The sequence below is a fragment of the Eufriesea mexicana genome, unplaced genomic scaffold (assembly GCF_001483705.2).
Source record: "Eufriesea mexicana isolate 0111107269 unplaced genomic scaffold, ASM148370v2 scaffold4545, whole genome shotgun sequence".
NCBI classification, from domain to species: Eukaryota; Metazoa; Arthropoda; class Insecta; order Hymenoptera; family Apidae; genus Eufriesea; species Eufriesea mexicana.
Window position 1 is genome coordinate 294,141 of NW_016912511.1, and position 9,743 is coordinate 303,883.

Here is a 9,743-nt window from a genome sequence, read left to right on the forward strand (position 1 = left end):
AATATCGCTACTTGACGTTTCAAGTTCACTGTATCATGTTCACCGCTATGTCAGCAAGAATAACTTCACGCTATAAAACAATTTAATCACGTTATATGCTATTATTGTGTATTGCTCCTGTTATTAAAAAACAATAAAAATATTTTAATACGAGTCTACAACGAAAACTAATATCATAATTAACACTCCAAACCATATTTTAATTTGCAAAAAGATTGTAAACTATTAAATTTATAGTTGTGATAAATTATCGGGAATATACGTTAAAATAAAGGTACAAAAATTAATAAATTATTAAATATTATAATAAACAAAATCATTTCTTGTAATATTGAAAGTGATTGTGCAGTTTTGTGGAATGCCTATCTTGAACGTAGCAGTCAATATTTATATAAAAATCACAATTCTAAAAAAAACCGTTAGATAAATCGAAAATTGAACTGTCATGGTTTTAAGATGTATAAACATTAACTTTATTTACTTCAAACTCAATCCTTTTATATAAATTAAAGAAAAATTTGAACAAAGAATAGAAATTTCAATGGTATATTCTTACAATATTAATTATTAAAAATAATTGCATATCTTTATAGCAATAAAATTATCTAATAAAACTATACCTTTAAAAAGAATTTGTGTATTACTGAACTGTACTTCTTATAATGCTAACAAAAAACTTGTATGACTTGTTTTCTTATAACACAAGTGTTAATGAATGTCGAATATTATGATAAAAATGAAATTATTGAAATAGCAAAAAAATATTTCAGTATATTGATTTTATGGTAAATTATCAAAAGCCAGAAATTGCCATCGGTCGATAAATAACAGTCAGAAGTTACCATTGCTCAATATCATATTTCAGAGAACTGAATTACCTACACAATTGCAGTCGATAATAAATGTACAAGTATTCTAGCTTATCTAGGAATGGTACGTGTGAACAATATAGTGAACAAAGCAATATTCCAAGATAGTAATATAAAATATTTATATGAGGAATTAAATAGAATTTATTAACAGTAAAGTGATCAACTGACAATCGTAGTAACTGCAATTTAAACTATAATGTTCCCATTGTAGGTAATGAAGGATTCCTTCAAATATATGTTACTGATTGTATCTTTGATAGCGATAGTGACTATCATTTCAATGGAAAAACAAACTACCGAGCATTATATCGAAAAACACAAACACGTCAAATCTTAAATTATAACTATGTCAAACAGAGAAAACAAACATGGAAAAAATGGACAAGGCCGGAAAGTTACAGCCTATTTTGATGTTGGATAATGAGTAAAATAGTATCATAACGAAATAACAAAAGCAATAGGTGATATACGTGTAAGATAGAGTTTTACGAAGTAATATAAATCAATAACAAAAACAGGTTAATGTTAATTATTAAAATAAAACGAAGAGAATACCAATGTAACTTGCACTACTACATTTCTATCTAACGGCAAGAATCAAAAAATAGAAATTTCGAGAGTATTAAAAAGAGAAAAAGTGCGCCCAGAGATCTGCACAGTATAGCCCTCTTTAAATGATAACTGAATATTACGAAATGTAATTATATATTCAACCGTTTCGTTAACGCTACAATCGTTTTCGATACTGAGTCGATAACGTTGCATGCGACTTGAAAATGGTACAAGGGAACCATGGAAATAATTCGAATTAAAATGATACGATCTATTAAACATCTTGTTCTCAAGTGTTGATAACTAGTGCCACCTACAGAGACCACAGGGAAGTTTCGATTTGTCAATGAAAAATCTGTTATCGAGACTGTGTTATCTGCAATTCTGACAACCATGTGAAATAAAATTGCAAACTTGTGCATAATGATAACAAACTTCTGATGAACTTCATGGTCAAGGTTACTGATCATGAAATAAAGCAAGTACAAAATATTACAATTTCGGAAAAATAAAATGAATAATTTGTTAATATTTATGGTTATTTAACATTTTCTCGAAGCAGGAGTTAAAGGTATTATTTGTAAAAATCGTTTGCACAACGATTTATATCTCGGCAGTACTCAAGTATGACGCATGATCATTAAACTTTGGACATTGATGAATCAAAAATTGATAACTAACCGGTGATCTGAAAAATTATCGAAAATGCGACTTTCAAGTATTCGTAATACAAAAGAGAGAATATTACCCGAGATTCGATACATCGTATTTAAATTTATTATTACGTATTTTATTTCTTATGAATTGTTTCTTATTCTATAGAATGCGATATTTTTCCAATTTTTTTATTTTTTGTTAATTTTATTCTGATCAGATGAATTGCTATTGCAGATTAAATTATGTCAAGATTAGTGTCTGGTTTTAATCCGAGTAAGAGTTCTCTATCGTGATCTAAAATCAACAAGTCCTCCATTTGACGCGAACAATGACTGTTCGATTCTCGATATGTGTGGCAAAGAAATTTGTATGCACAACTACGCTGAATATTACATAATTGAACTTGGATCATCTTTATTTCCGAATTCTCAGTAAATTTAAGAGAAGATATAAAATCTACAAACACGATCGAGACTTTGAGTTTCAGCCTTTCGATTTAATTCCATATAAACATTTTTATGCTTACTACTGGAGATCGCTGAATAGCTATAAATTGGATAGTTGCGAAGAATTAGATAACTCACAAGATCATCTGCAAATAAAATTATTTCTAAATAAAACAAACCACGATTCCAAGAAGTCAGAAGTCTCTACTGCTCCTTAGAAACTTTACCTTTTCCATCTTATTCCTCATTTTCCAATTTATTTTCCAAATTTACTTCCCAATTCTATTCGTCTTTCTATCGGAAATATTTAATCATAATATCCTCATGAAGTTCAAAATCTGTCAACCTTCTAACCACGGGTCAACGCTATCGTGCCAGGCTATTTGCCTTAATTCGCCACCAGAGGGGTCCGTAGTCCTTCGGTCGTAACCCGAACACCGCCGAAAATTACCGAAGAAAGTGTTTTTACCGCGCGTTTCCGCGATGCGTATATTCACGTAGATGCTTGACTGCGGTACGGCATTGACCATTTCACAGCAGCCTAATTTCCATTTGTTGCGCAATTGATGCAATTAGGTACGTCAATCAGCGGGATAATGGAATGGTCGAGATAGACACCGGCTAACAATGCGGAGTTAATTCGACTTCAAACGCCCGGCACGATGAAAACACACTCTCGTCTTCGTTGAATGGACGGTAGACCCAGGTATACCGGGTGTTCGAGAATAATTTAAATATCTTATCTCAATTTTTGCCGGGAGACAATAAAAAAATAGCGGAAAGTGATTAAATTTTGAATTCTTATCCTTATTTCCTCGTTTTTCACAGGGTCAGTGTAATTTTTATTTTTATTTTATTACTATGAAGCGAGCGAGTATGAATGCCTGGTTTCGACGATTCTATAGAGACTGCTCCCTGTTACAGAACCAAAATTTACATTTTGATTTTTGGTACAATTTTTTCCTTTTTTTTATATTTCACATTTTTTCATATAACTCATATTGCAATTTTTTTCTGTATATTCCACAGTTCCGTGGGAAATTTTGATCTGTTTAATTGAGTATTAAGTTCGTTCGGCATCAAGAGGAGCAAATTAAACATGGTCTGCAATTTCAATTGGTTATATCGCCATTTTAAAGGGATAGAATAACAAAAGATGAATCACGAATGGTTGTTTTTTTAAGTATGGAAGAGATCAGCCAAGGGGACAGATCGGAAACTTTTGATACTTTCAGCTTATTTCTTTTGTGTTTTAAATCGCGACAAATGTTTCAGAGAGCGAAAAATTTCCATGGATGAAATTAGCATGCATTCGAGACGTTTTACCAAGCGTCGGACAGCGAACAAAAACACGATTACGTGAATAAGATCATTGGTGACGTACGTGTTATACATATCAGTAATCTTTACAGAATATTATTCGATAATTGGATCAGCAACATATACGTAAGTGAAGTATTGCTTAATCGTATTTTCATAACTTGCGGTGCCTTCAACCACTTGTTTCAAGCGTATAGCAACAAGAAGGAATTATATAAATAGTAATTAACAGATCTGAACTTGACCGTATGAAAATTCACTATCAGAATTTCGTTGTTCATTTTATACGATAAACGTTTCTTCGCAGCTTGGAAGCTTTGTCACATAAAATAGTCATAGACTCGTCAGTGATAACCTGCTGAAGAAAACCTCGGCGCAGTAAAAGTCCATGAGTTCGATAACAGGAAAGATAAAGAGAGGAAGAGAATCTTGAACTTATATATAATAACAGGAAGACGAGAAATTTTAATCGCAAGAAAGAAAGTTATATACCCAATACATAAAAGGCCACTTAAAGTATCACCAATCTCCCAATAAAAATTTTCAAAAAATTACAACTCATAGTACTAATCTAAAAGATTCATATAAATATATCTTTATTCAAATCGAAACATAACCTTACTATGGTTTGACGACACTAAGCAATTTGCAATAATAATTTTTTTCAGAAACGCGAATACGTTGGCCAAAGAGGTTGATCAAGTATAATTAAGAAACGAGAAACTCGTGACACACTTATCTATTATTCGTCTATAGTTCACGGTAATTCACAAGTCGTGAAAAATAAATGGGGTAAGAAAAGCAATCACCTTACACGATGGTTTGAATAATTAATTCCATTCAGCAATTTCTAATAAATATTAATGGCCAACAGAACCTGGATGTACGTCAATGTGAATATTGAAAATCAGAAATTAGCTTTTGCAATTCTTAAAATCGGATTCAAGTTCAAAGAAATTAACGTGTTTACTCGTATTTTTTAAGAACCTGACTGGTTTCTAAGAAGATTCGGTGATTTTGATTTTTCTTTCGGAATAGAAACGACGTTGAGGTTAATAATACTTTAGTTTGAGGAACTTGAAATAAGTATTTCACATTAGACATGATATACAGTGAGTTTGTTGCTTGGGAATTAAAGGTCAAATTATATATAAATATTTATAGATAAATATTTAGACATAAGTCTAAACATTTTCTAAAGATAGATAAATAATCACATAATTATATAATATAAGAGTAATCATATAGTATTGAAATAAATATTTCATCCAAAGATAATCTATGAGAAGGAATTCAATTAAGAAATCAGGACATCTGAAACACCGATATTTCTTAAAAAGTAACGTGAAAGTAAAAAGAAGTGTATAGCAATATCATTAATTAATACCAAAAAATTTAGATTTAAGTTAAGCGTAGTTGAAGTTCATATTCTAAATGATCAAATATATAACTAAATGGTGAAGTGGAAATTTAAACAAATCTTTAAAAACGTACAAGTCACAAAGTTCAAGTTTGCATGTGAAAACAAAATATGAAAATCTCATATGCATGTTCAATAACATTATGCAATGTGACATAAAAAGTATGTCTGAAAACAATATCTCATCTAGGGACTAAAACTATGTACGAACAATACATACCATATTGAAGGTATGCTATAGAATTTTATCGTTATAATTTATATAATTATGCTACTATGGTAGAGAACAGTTATTTTTGACACTCTATGCCTTTATTCTCACTCTAGTGTGATAGCAAATATGATTTCCCAAGATGGAATATTCCAGCATCTAACCAGGAATAGAATCAAGTTTCAGAAAGAAGACATTTAGTGACACAAAAATCAGTATTCACAAATGTATATTGACCATGTATGACTCGGGTCATCAAGTATACGCGTGACACACGAAATTCATATCTGACGGCCGTAAGGAGTGGCAGATAACCTTCACACTTAAAAGTTAATCGATTACACACGGTTCCCATGAGATCTCTCGCAATCAGGAATTTTCCATTATTATAAAAATCGTCGAATTTGAAATTATTCAAATCCTCCTTTAAACAAGCGGGTCCGATAACGTTAAATGCTATATTATCTAAATGACATTGGTGATGATACTTCTAAAGTAAAGAATAAGAGAAAATCTTGGAAGTGAAGGTAGATAGAGGAGTCCTTGAGTAGAATATGAAATTAATGAAATGTTTTAGAAATCTTTCAGCATCTTTAACAAACTGGTTCTCTCTAGACTATGTCTAGATGATCACAGTGATACTCTTCACAGATAAAAAACAGAGAAAGGTATTAAGAACAGAGAAAGAAAGTTGGAGATTAGATGAAAAATTACATTAATGAATTTTGGAAATCTTTAAGGATCTAAAATCGAAAAAATATTTAAAAATCCACAAAACCAATTATGCTTGGGACTTTGTAGTATCCTTTGTACAGCTATGAGAAAAATGTTAATTTTCCAAAATTCTATCGAGGAATTAAGATCGGAATAATTAAAGGACAATTCTATTAAAATTCTCAAATCATTCTTCATAAAATTTTGAAAGAATAAGAGCGAATAATTCTGAAATACTTTGATGTAACGTGAGTTACATATAGTGCGTTGCATTTCTGTTTTAAGACACGATATTTAGTGGGTGGGCTTGTGAAAATAGCTAAGTAGCTATAAAATTAGATAACTCATGGCGAAAGGCCATCCAAAAAGCTCGAGGCTCCGTAGGCCGAGAAGTTTGGCTCAGAATCGATTCGATTTAACTGCAGTAATTTCATACAAGGTCACGGTTTCGAGTCAATGACAGGAAATATCACGCGATAGCACGCAACTAGAACAGGAAAATTTCTAGGAAACGTGCAATTGTGTGTTTAAACATGATTTCTCGTCCAACAGGTTCGTAATTGTCAAAAAATGAAGAAGATCTGACTCACTGTGTCCTCCAGAGATATTTGTATTCCTTGAAAAGAGGAAAAAAAAAATTTGAAAAATTGTGGACGTGAAAATTTTTAAGTAAAAATAGAGAGAACTGTTTTATCGGTAAGAAAAAAATACGATCTGAAAATTGATTTCTTGCTAATAACTAATTTCGATAATCGTAAAAAAAATATCTAATCCGATTATTAACAAGAAGAAGAAAAGTTGATTTTACTTTGAACCACTTTGTTAGTAAATAAGAGAGACAAAATGTTGCAGTTTGTACGAGTACTGAGAAATTTTTCGAAGATCTGCGGTGAGGATCGATTTCTTTATCCTGGATTAAGTGTCAAGTTAAAGGATCAGGTGTCCAGAACATTCTACTTAGGTTGACCTAGCTGGTTCTGGTACAAACTGCAAGTCACTTTAAAGTGCGATTATCTCATGCTGAACGTTACAATTCTTACTTATACGTTTGTAAATCAAACACACCTACACTTCTGTAAACTTTCTTGGAATTTAATATTCATTACAATCATAAAATTATGTTAAATAAAGTTAGTAAAAAAAATACTTAAACTTTAAATTATCTATTTTAAACGTGACTGTAAATTTAATTTAAAGAAATAAATTCGAAGACATTAAGGAAAAATTTTGTTTATAAAACAAAATTCATCTTTGTACATTACGGGTAACTTTGGTACTTATAGATAAAATTGAATTCTACCGTATCGACTGTTTTAGATTAGTAGAAATTCACGTTCATATATAATTTGAAATTCATAGGTTAATTTAGACCTAAATCATTATACAAATTTAAAAAATTTGAAAGTTCATTTGTACAAATGCAAATGAACCTTTGAATTTAATAAATGCTGAAAAGTGATTTACATTAGCGTACAAATTAACAATTCAAATAATGTATGTTATGCAATGCAATATAGTAGTTCATAAATAGTACAAGCGATTAACACCAGCAAGATGTACCGCAATAAAAGTATAGTAAGTTTAGCTCGAAGTATACAACTTTTTGACTAATAAATGTCTTTAAAATTCATAGGTTATCTATGAAAACCGACACCATTTTTCCCGCGCATTTTATTATTATCGGTAAAATGAAATACTTATTTGACAATTTTTGTTTGCCATTATATTTGGACAAACATTTATTTTTATGCGTATAAAAAAGTTTAATGAAGTTTAATAAAAAGAAAAAAAAAAAAATTATATATAATAGAAAAACGAGTGCAATTTTATCATTCGTAAAATTTAATAGAACTCACTGATATTTCAAGCCTTATGATGATGACCTCGTCACTAATTATAGTTACTTTTCCTACTTCTTTCTTCTTTCTTCTTTCGCTTCCTTTAGATTTATTGATGAAAGATTGTATTAAAGTAATGGTATTAAACACACGAAAGAAAGTAACTACATGGAACATGAAAAATTGATTCGAAATTATCGTTCTTTCCATACGTATACACAAAATGACAATCAAAACTAAAAAAAATTATCGACACTTTTTTGAAAAATGAAATAACATTTTATGAAACGACATGTCTTTAACTTTGTCTTTGGAAAATATCTATAATAACAAAAGTCACTTTTTGATATAATTTTTTATCAAAACACGAGTATACATTCACCAACAAACGCCATTGCAAAACGCGGGAAATATAATACTATCGCCCTCTGCTCTCTTTTTTAGAAATAGAATTCAAATACAAAACATATGTTATCGTTCCTTTGTATCTTATTTTTTATTTATTTTAAATAGAATTTACATAACAAAATTTTCATTGAATTTTATTAACATATCTTATCGCAAAATTTACATTATGAAGTAGCACAAAAATACATATGATATAATATTTAAAGGAATGAAAAGACAATAAATATTTTAAATATTCATATATAATCTATATAATTATTAATCTGAAAATATTATAAGTAAATTATTTCCCAATTTTTTAAATTTAAGTATTACTGTTCTTATTGTTTTTACGTATTAAACAATTGTACTACGTAATTTCATCACTTACTTTCTTATTTATATTTCAAAAAAAAAGAAAATTAAGATAAAAATTTAATTACTTAAGATAAAATATGCGAATTAAATTTTTTCGGAATTAATCATCAAAAAGAAAAAAAGGAAGCAAAAATAAAAGACGTTACATTGACTCATTTACCTCATGTAAAAAGACTTGTTTACAGACCAGAGTGAATTAATGAATTTTCTGACGTAGAAAACGAATTGCTGCAGTGAGAGTACTGTAGCGCTTGTCATTAGTATTTATATAGTAAATTTATATCATTTATCAAAAAATATAAATTTAGTTATGATAATAGATGAGTAATGTAGTACATATAGATCCATAAGAGGTGTGTTTCGTGCGTTTAGACTAGTCGGTATTTTTATTTATATGTAGACACTCGTCAGTGTCGTGGGATTTCTTGATTAAACTATTAGGGTTGAGAAATCGCGAAGGTTTGTTGAATTGGCGAACCCAGCCGGTCCCATTCCATGGATTTATAAAATTTTTTAGCATGTGCGCGGTAAAGACATGAGGGGAGCGACTGACTGTATAATATTAATGTACCTGCGATTGGTTGCAAGTCGGAGGCTCGGCTAAACCGTTTAAAAATAAATTAGCACTTCGTACAGTATCGTGCGAGTTAAATTGAAACCGGCCAGTGCACTCGGGAAATTTACGCCGGCCGTTCGGGTTACTCGTGTCGTTTGAAGTCGACCACCATCACTTGTGCTTGCCTTCGTGCTCGATTATTCAAGGAATGACGCGCGATTCGGAACACGTGTGAGTTATCGGTGTGTTTTATGTCGTGTTGCAAGATCAATTCTCGTATTATCTATTCGAAAACGTGTAGAACAGAAGATCAAACCTAACCTCAAAATCGCGCGGACTTGTATCTTTAATTAGGGTTATACTGCCTGGTGTATTAAGTTTTGAATTTTATT